This window comes from Sphaeramia orbicularis, chromosome 11 (genome assembly GCF_902148855.1).
Source record: "Sphaeramia orbicularis chromosome 11, fSphaOr1.1, whole genome shotgun sequence".
Classification (NCBI taxonomy): domain Eukaryota; kingdom Metazoa; phylum Chordata; class Actinopteri; order Kurtiformes; family Apogonidae; genus Sphaeramia; species Sphaeramia orbicularis.
This window is the reverse complement of record NC_043967.1, coordinates 4,043,152-4,051,785: the sequence shown is the minus strand read 5'-3', so window position 1 is coordinate 4,051,785 and position 8,634 is coordinate 4,043,152.

Below are 8,634 nucleotides of genomic sequence, written 5' to 3'. Positions count from 1 at the left end.
CAACAGCTCTGCTCCATTTTTTATTAAATGTTGTTCTTCAGTTTAGACAGTATTGAAGCCAACGCTGTCACTCATCTCCCTCTCTCTGCCACTCAGTGGGCAGAACTATGGAGACTTCCACTAGTGGTGACGTCATGTGCATACCCTCTATATAGACAAACAACCAATCACTCTCACATTTACACCTATGGGCAATTTTAGGTTGACCAGTTAACCTATCAGTGCCTGTGTTTGGATGGTGGGAGGAGCTGGAGAACCCAGAGAGAACCCACGCAAACACAGAGAACATGCAAACTCCTCAAAGGTCCCTGGTTGGAACTGAACCCAGGATACAGTTATCCACTGCACCTTATCTTATCTTATCTTATCTTATCTTATCTTATCTTATCTTATCTTATCTTATCTTATCATTTGTTATCTTATCTTATCTTTATTGTCCCAACTTTTACTGTAAATTTTTCTCAAGATCAGGAATTGATGCATATTTTCAAAGGATGTGATGATACCATAAATGCACAACAAAGCTAATTAAATATGTTTCATGATTAACTCCTCAACATTATTCCATGGTAGAAGCATTCATTTCTTGCTGTGGCTCACTATGGCCCATGTGATGTTTCTATCACATGCTATTATACTTGAATGAATTTTGGTCCCAGGGTGAAACGCCACATTCTCTTTGTCAGGGTCCCTACACGACAGGAGAATGAATATCTTTTAATGTGTGTGAGTTCACAGTGACTACATTTAGTCGCTGTGGTTCCCTGGCTGAGATCTGAGACGCTCAAATGACTCCCTTCCTTTTTCAGATTACATGTGGTTTTCAATCAATATGCTGTGATTAATGTACATGTTTTAATTATTGACACCACTGCTCCTCAGTGAGTATAAACCAATAAAAAGAAAATACAAAACCAGGTTGTGAAGTATACTTTTATGTCAAATTCAGAAAAATAAAGGCATAATCTATATTATAAAAGGGAAGTGGACTCTGTTTGTGTGTGTGTGTGTGTGTGTGTGTGTGTGTGTGTGTGTGTGTGTGTGTATTGGGCATAACACTAACTCCGTACACAGCTGACTGCTGCAGTTTGTCATATTTATGTATTTTTGGTCATTGAACAGACTAATGAAAACAATTTATAGGACTAATATTTTGGGAGATATTAGTAATTTTGGAATACAATAGCTTTACAATCACGTTGCCAGGGTGTGATTTGTCAAAAAAAAAAAAAAAAAACAGGGTGTGGGGGTGGAGCAGTTACATACGTGGGGGTGCGGTCCATAACTAACATAACTAACACTAGCGTGAAACTAAAGTGAAACTTTCCACACTTTCAACGTCCAACTCCCTGGTTCTATTCCTCTATTATACAGCGGATCTTACATGAAATTCTCACACCTTCTAACCTGTATCCACTGGACACACAAATGCTGGGCCCCATGAATTTGTCACGTTTACCCCCCCTTCACGGTGCATGTGGATGTTTGTGAATTCTGAGACTGTGACAGTTGGGTTTAGGTGAACATTAGTGTCACTAATGTAGGATATAAGTGGAAGAAAACTGACACAACCTGATGGGATTTACACTGGTTGGATATAAAAACCAGAGGGGGGGTTGACCCCCCCCAACAAATCGCACCCTGCATGTTGCTATGCCTAGAACGCTTTGGCTGTGACTGCTGGACAAATACAGTACAACATGCATAAATACACAACAAATATCGGTGCTAGGGTACTGCCCCTCAGGGTCAGGATGTGGATTTTAAAAACACCCCCCCTTTTCACATCCCACCATCGGTACCGGGAATGATGAAGTCCAGGATCTAGAACCCACGGTTCCCCACAGGTTCTGGACGGCATCACACGAACTCCGTACAGAGCTGACTGTTGCAGTTTGTCATACTTCTGTATTTTTGGTCGATGAACTGACTAGTGAAAACAACAAGTTGATAGGACCATGATTTTGGGAGATGTTTGTAATTTTGGAATACAATAGCCTTATAATCACGTTGCTATGGCCATGACAGTCGACGGGGAGTGCAGAACCATGCTGCATTACATGACCTAGATATCAGTATTAATATATTAATTGTTGTTTAAATTTTAAAGAATGATTTACCAAACAATTTTTATATCAGTACTTATAAAATATAGGCTGAAATCTTCTCCCTAAAGTCAGCTCTGCCCAGCGTCAGAACCACCACACCTAGAACCCAGGGTTCCCCACAGGTCAACGCACTAGTGTACCTTTAAGTCACTGGCTGTCTCAGGTCTTTCTAATACTCAAATCTGGAATATGTTAATGACTTTTTTCTTGTTTAATGCTTATTTTGAGACAACTGGTGCTGGAATCTGGCCTCACCAACATTAGCCTCATTTCAGAGCATTCTTATGCAAATTGTTAACCAACAGAGACTCATGGGGCATTATATATTTATTTGACATCTTATCCTTGAACCACCAGAACAGGCTATTAAACAAATATGAGTTTGACTACTTTAGCCTACTGCTGCTGCAACATTCACAGTATTTAAGCCTGTTTGTGGCAGCAGCTGTTAAGTCAGTACTTTATTTCATCCCTGACCCGATGTGACTTAGTTGCATTTTGGCCAACGTTCAGTGTAAAATACTGAAATGTGTCTGGCATTGGAATGGGAGTATTACATTACAGCAATGGTTATGGCTTATTGAATATTAACACTATTAAGTTCACTTCTGATAAAACACCTTATCTATCATCATAAAAACATCCAAGCACTTATTTAATGTTGATTATGTGATAAACATGACTGATATCAGTTTGGAATGTTTCTCGTGATTCATCCAATTAAGTTTTAAAGCACTAAATGCCACAATTTGTCCACAACATAATTTCTCCCTTGCTGTGCTACTTTTTTATTAGATAAGTCAAAAATTCAGATGTTTAGAGGGGTGGAAAATCTATGAGCAAAAGATTGAACAATTAATAACTATAAACTATCACATTCACAAAAATAGACTCAAATACTGCCCATACGTTCTACTGTGAATCAGTTCAGTGGCACTCTGGTTTGTATCATTAGTTGTTTGGGGATGAAAAACCGGCCTGCTCTGAAAATGAAATCAGTGAACAATGACTGTAAACACCAGGAACAACTATCAATTCTGGTGGGTTTAGAAATGAAGTAAAATATGCTCTCACTTTTGGATTGTCTGAATCAGTAAAAAATTAACGCAGCTTATAGATGCAGCATGTGTGTGTTAATGACAAGAACTAAACAGCACATTGAATGGCGGTCAGTCAAAGTGACAAAAATGTGAATAATTATAAAAACAAGGTTACAACGATAATGCTACCTTTGACATTTAAATGTAGCAAGAAACTAAATGGTTTCCACAGCGTATGTCAATTATATAATAACTGTAAAAGAGATACGTCAGCTGCAGAAATAGTTCATGTATGTAGTTGTGGTATGTACAGTATTTGTATTTGTGTGTGTGTGTGTGTTGTGTTTTTTTTTTTAAACTACTACCAGACTGAACAAATGTTTAACAATAATAACAATAATAATAATCTTTTTTTCTATAGCACTTTTTAAAACAGCAGCAGATGGACCAATCAGAGCAGTAAATGCACTACCAGATACCAACAGCAAAGAAAAATAAAAAATAATAGGCAAATATACAAAACTTATTTAAAATAGTTTAAAGAGAGAGAGAGAAAGACACACACACACAGCAAGTATGTAAGTAAATTTTATTTATAGAGCACTTTTCACAGTCACAAAGTGCTTTACAGTGCAAAGTACAAATAAAAAGTACAAATAAAATACCATTAAAATACCATTAAAACACAATAAAATACATTTAAAATACGATAAATACGTAAAGTGCAATCAGTTTGTAGCAGCCCTGAGTCAGGTGGGAAGTTAAAAAGCCTGCTTGAACAGGAGTGTTTTGAGGTGTTTTTTAAAACTCTCTACAGAGTCCATAGTACAAGTCAGAAAATTCCACACAGCTAATTGCATGCATTGGAATAAACATGCAGCTAATTTGCATATGGTCATGCCCCTGTAACCCTGTTCCATTCAGTACAGACTGAGGTAAGGGTTAAAAACATACGCATATACACAGTTGGTCTAGTTTACCAGTCCATCTGTCTGCATGTCTATTACACACTGCCTTTATTCCCCTCATCATAAACATACTATTAACAAGACGGAATTACATCAAACAGAATCTGATCCCTTTAGATCACAGGTGTCAAACATATGGCCCAGGGGACAAAACCAACCCACCAAAGAGTCCAGTCCGGTCTGTGGGATGAACGTGTGAAATGCAAAAATTACGCTGAAAATATTAACAATCAAAGATGTTAAAACCATTTTAGGTCAATTCAATCTAAAGTGGGTCAGACCAGTAAAATACTATCAGAAAAACCTATAGAGAATGAAAACTGCTAAATTCTCTCTTGTTTCACTGCAAAAAAAAAAAAAAAAAAATACACAAAAATGTTTACATTTACAAAAAATGTGAATAACCTGAGCTAGAAAAGGACTCAGAGACCACAGACCTCTGCCAAGACAGATATACCCCCCCACCCCACCCTGTGTTTGTTTGTTAGCAAGATAAGTCAAAAAAATTATGGATGGATTTTCATGAAATTTTCAGGAAATGTTGATACTGGAAAAAGGAAGAAATGATTAAATTTTGGTGGTGATCGGGGGTGGGGGTTGGGGGGGGCCCAAGGGTGGGGGGCCCACTGATCGGCCTTGGCAGAGGTCTGCGTTGTCCTTTCTAGAAAAGCACTCAGAGAGCGCAGACCTCTGCCAAGACAGATCTGTCCCACCCACCCCCCACCCCCATCACCACCAAAATTTAATAATTTCTTCCTTGTGCCAGTATCAACATTTCCTGAAAATTTCATGAAAATCCGTCCATAACTTTTTGAGTTATCCTGCTAACAAACAAACAAACAAACAAACAAACAAACAAACACACAAACACACAAACACACAAAGCAAAGCAATCACAACACCTCCTGGTGGAGGAAACTAAGGTGTAATATTGTTAAAATTGCACTCATTTGTCTTCAGAATTTACAGGGTGTTTATATTTGTTCAAGTTGTTCATGTTATATTCAAGTACAGTTTGTAGACGTAAAGATTTTCATTACGGAATCTTTCTTTTTTCATTCAAAAACATAAAGAAAATGTTGGAATTCACGTTATTTATAAGTTTGGTTTTTTTTAGTTTTTCCTTACTGAGAAGGAGGATCTAAGGACGGGGGATACCATGGACTGTTTGACTAACTAAATTATTTGACTGTTTGCTTATTCCCATTGTGTTTTTTATCAATTCAACAAATTCTGTAAAGCCCTGAGGCGACCTTGTTGTGATATTGGGCTCTACAATTAAAACTGAAATGAACTGAATTAAAAAGTAAAGCAAAAAGCCCTTCTCTAATTTTATGATGAAGAAACTGAAATACACATTACATTTGAACAGTTGGTACATCAGCTATGAATCAGAATATATTTTTAATTTACATTCAAACATGGTAAACATATAAGATATGGAGAATGTAAAAATGACAAAATTTTTCATTTTAAGAAAGAAATAAGGTCATTTTAAATTTGATGGCAGCAACACTTCACACCATGGGACTGGACAGAAGCATGTGTTGCTCTAAATCTTCCAGTACTGATGGGACCTTGACCCTTTTCCAGGCACTAATGCACCCCATACCATCTGAGATGAAGCTTTTGAACTGAGCTCTGACAACGAGTGTGATGGTCCTAAAGGTGTGTCATCCACGGTTCCCAAAAGAAATAAGTAATCTGACCACAGCACAGAGTTCTTCTTAGACATATACAACTGTTCCTTGGCATGGCAGAGCTTTAACCTTCATTTCTGATAGTGTTCAAGAACCCAGTGGTTCTGTTACAAATCATGCCTGGTTTCAATGCAGTGCCTCCTGAGGACCTGCAGACCAGAAGAATCCAGTTTGAACTCTTGATTGCGTTATACAATTTTACACTGAGGAACAAAATGTTCCAACATTAATCAAACTGTTCCTACAGCTGCTTCTTTTAAGTACCACCTACCCTTTCAGCTTTTAGTGCCCTCCCAACTTTTTGGAGATGTGCTGATATCATCAAATTAAAAATGATCGTTGTTTTTCTTAAAATAGCACATTTTCTCTTTTTTTAAAAATTTTTAAAAATGTTTATTTAACGTTCTATTAAGAGTAAACTATGAGAATATTATTATTTACACTGTACACAGCGGCACTACATTTTTAGAACTGGGGAGTAAATGTGATTCTGTAGAAAGCATGTGGATTTAATGCAGATATGTTTATGGGACATGGGATGAGTACTTAGTTTTATTTCAGATACATTTTGATAAAATTCATATAATTAATGTTTAAACAGCCTGTTTTATAGGAAAGGTTCAGACTGGACAAAACTGAAGTCAGTCCAGACTTTGAGACTCCGTTCACACAGCAGGTCTTAATGTACAATTCGGATTTTTTGGTGAAGTCCGGTTGTTTTGTGTGATGGTTCATATTCCACATTAAATGCGACTTCTATCAGTTTTGAGTCTGAACTGAATGTGACCCTGAGGTGACTCACATGCACTAAAGAGGTCCTGATGGAATACGTGACCACACAGACACACACTGTGTTTACAGAAGGAAATATGGTTTTCCTCCGCTCCTCCTACTGGGACGAACAACTGGGACGTTTGTCATATTTTAATGACATAAATGTTGGATAAATGCAACCTGGCTGTTCAGACTGAAGTCACATTGCAAAATATCAGATCTGTATCAGATTTAGAACCACATATGAAAGTGGCCTGGGTCGGATTTGAAAAAGATCCAATTAGTGCTGTTCAAACTGTCTTTAACAGATCAGATACAGGTCACATATGGGCACAAAAATCGGATTTGGGCCACATTTACCTGCAGTCTGAACAGAGCCTTAGTGGAAGGTGAACCACCTCCCACTGATGACTTTAGTAGCAAACAGCTGATTACTGTTGGTGTGGACCAGTACCACGGACAGCTCCTCTGCTCTTCACGTCACTGTGAAGGCCTCATTGAATATAAAAAAAGCTGCTCAAGTATAAATATTGTAAAGCTGATGACATGATCTCAATGCAGTGGCAGAACTTTGACACTTTTGTGATTGTGGAAATGAATAACAGTCATTAAGGTGGTGATTTGTTGCAGTCTGTCTGCAGTGTGAAATGAAAGAGGATTTGTGACATCCAAACTATTCATACAAACACCTCTGCAGGTGCAAGGCTGTCACACTTCAACGGAAGATTAGCAACGTCTGGGTTTCTCTGGATTTTCCAAATACACCAGTGAATTACCAATTAATGGTGAGAACATAGTGCACCCATCCCTCCCTCTCTAGGCTTATTTTTGCTCTTGGTGTCTTGGTTTCTCTCCGTCCACACGTGGTCTCTCTGCCCTTTGGCGTCAGTTCTCTGCTCTGACATTTACGAGACAAATGCTAGTGTGTCACACCTTGTCACTCATGGCACACTCATCCACACATGCATGCACAGGGATAAATGCTAGAATATCCACAAAAAGTGTCAGGCTGCAAAGACCTCTGGACTTGGCTCAACATGCACACGCACAAATCACATAAACATGCTGAGATGCACAGCAGGACACAGCAAGACAGGAAATTAACAATATGCAAACAAGTCGCCCACCAATGAGCTGGTGACACCTGAACAATGGAAACACAATTAGTTTCCCTCTCAACCAACCACACACCCAGACGCATTCATTCATAGATGCAAAACAACAGCAGGTTCCAGAGGCTGGGCAGGAGTGAGACAAAGATGAAATTCCCCTGGTGTTTGGAACCAGGAGCAGATGGTGACAGAACTTGGCAGCAGAAGCAGTTTACCAGAGTGATATATGGACAGGCTCTGATATTACTTTATACGAGACACTTTGAACCATTACACACTGAGTAATAGCCACCCAGCTCACTGCTGCTCCATCTTAGGCTGTGCTCTTTTTGTTAAGCTTCTTTAAAAAGGCTCATACACCACCACTGGTGTTTGACCCATTTACTATTTACTATCAACATTTTACTTTATGTTGCTGGCGAGCATTTTGTAAAACACATCATAACAAACTTACAATACATTTTGGAAGTTATTTAATGGCAATAGCTACTGCCACAGTTCAGTGGCACAAAATATGGGTTTGTTTATTGCCACAGAGCCAATCAAATGATCTGAATTCTGCACTCTGCACGTTGGCCCAGCGGCTGATTTATATTCATCAAAAACCCAGGCAAATTCCTCATATAAGGAAAAACAGTCGCCTTGTTTCATGTTGTTTGCCTGCATGCTGAAACTGAATTTCAGTGTTCTGGTACCAAAACTGAGCCCAGTCAAGTAAAATCAAGGCAGCCTTTTGGGTGAGATACTGACTGAAATAGATTTGGATTACAGTCCTTTCATCTGTATATATGGATGGACCAGACAACACCTGAGATGGACCAGACAACACCTGAGATGGACCAGACAACACCTGAGATGGACCAGACAACACCTGAAGTGGACCAGACAACACCTGAGATGGACCAGACAACACCTGAGATGGACCAGACAAC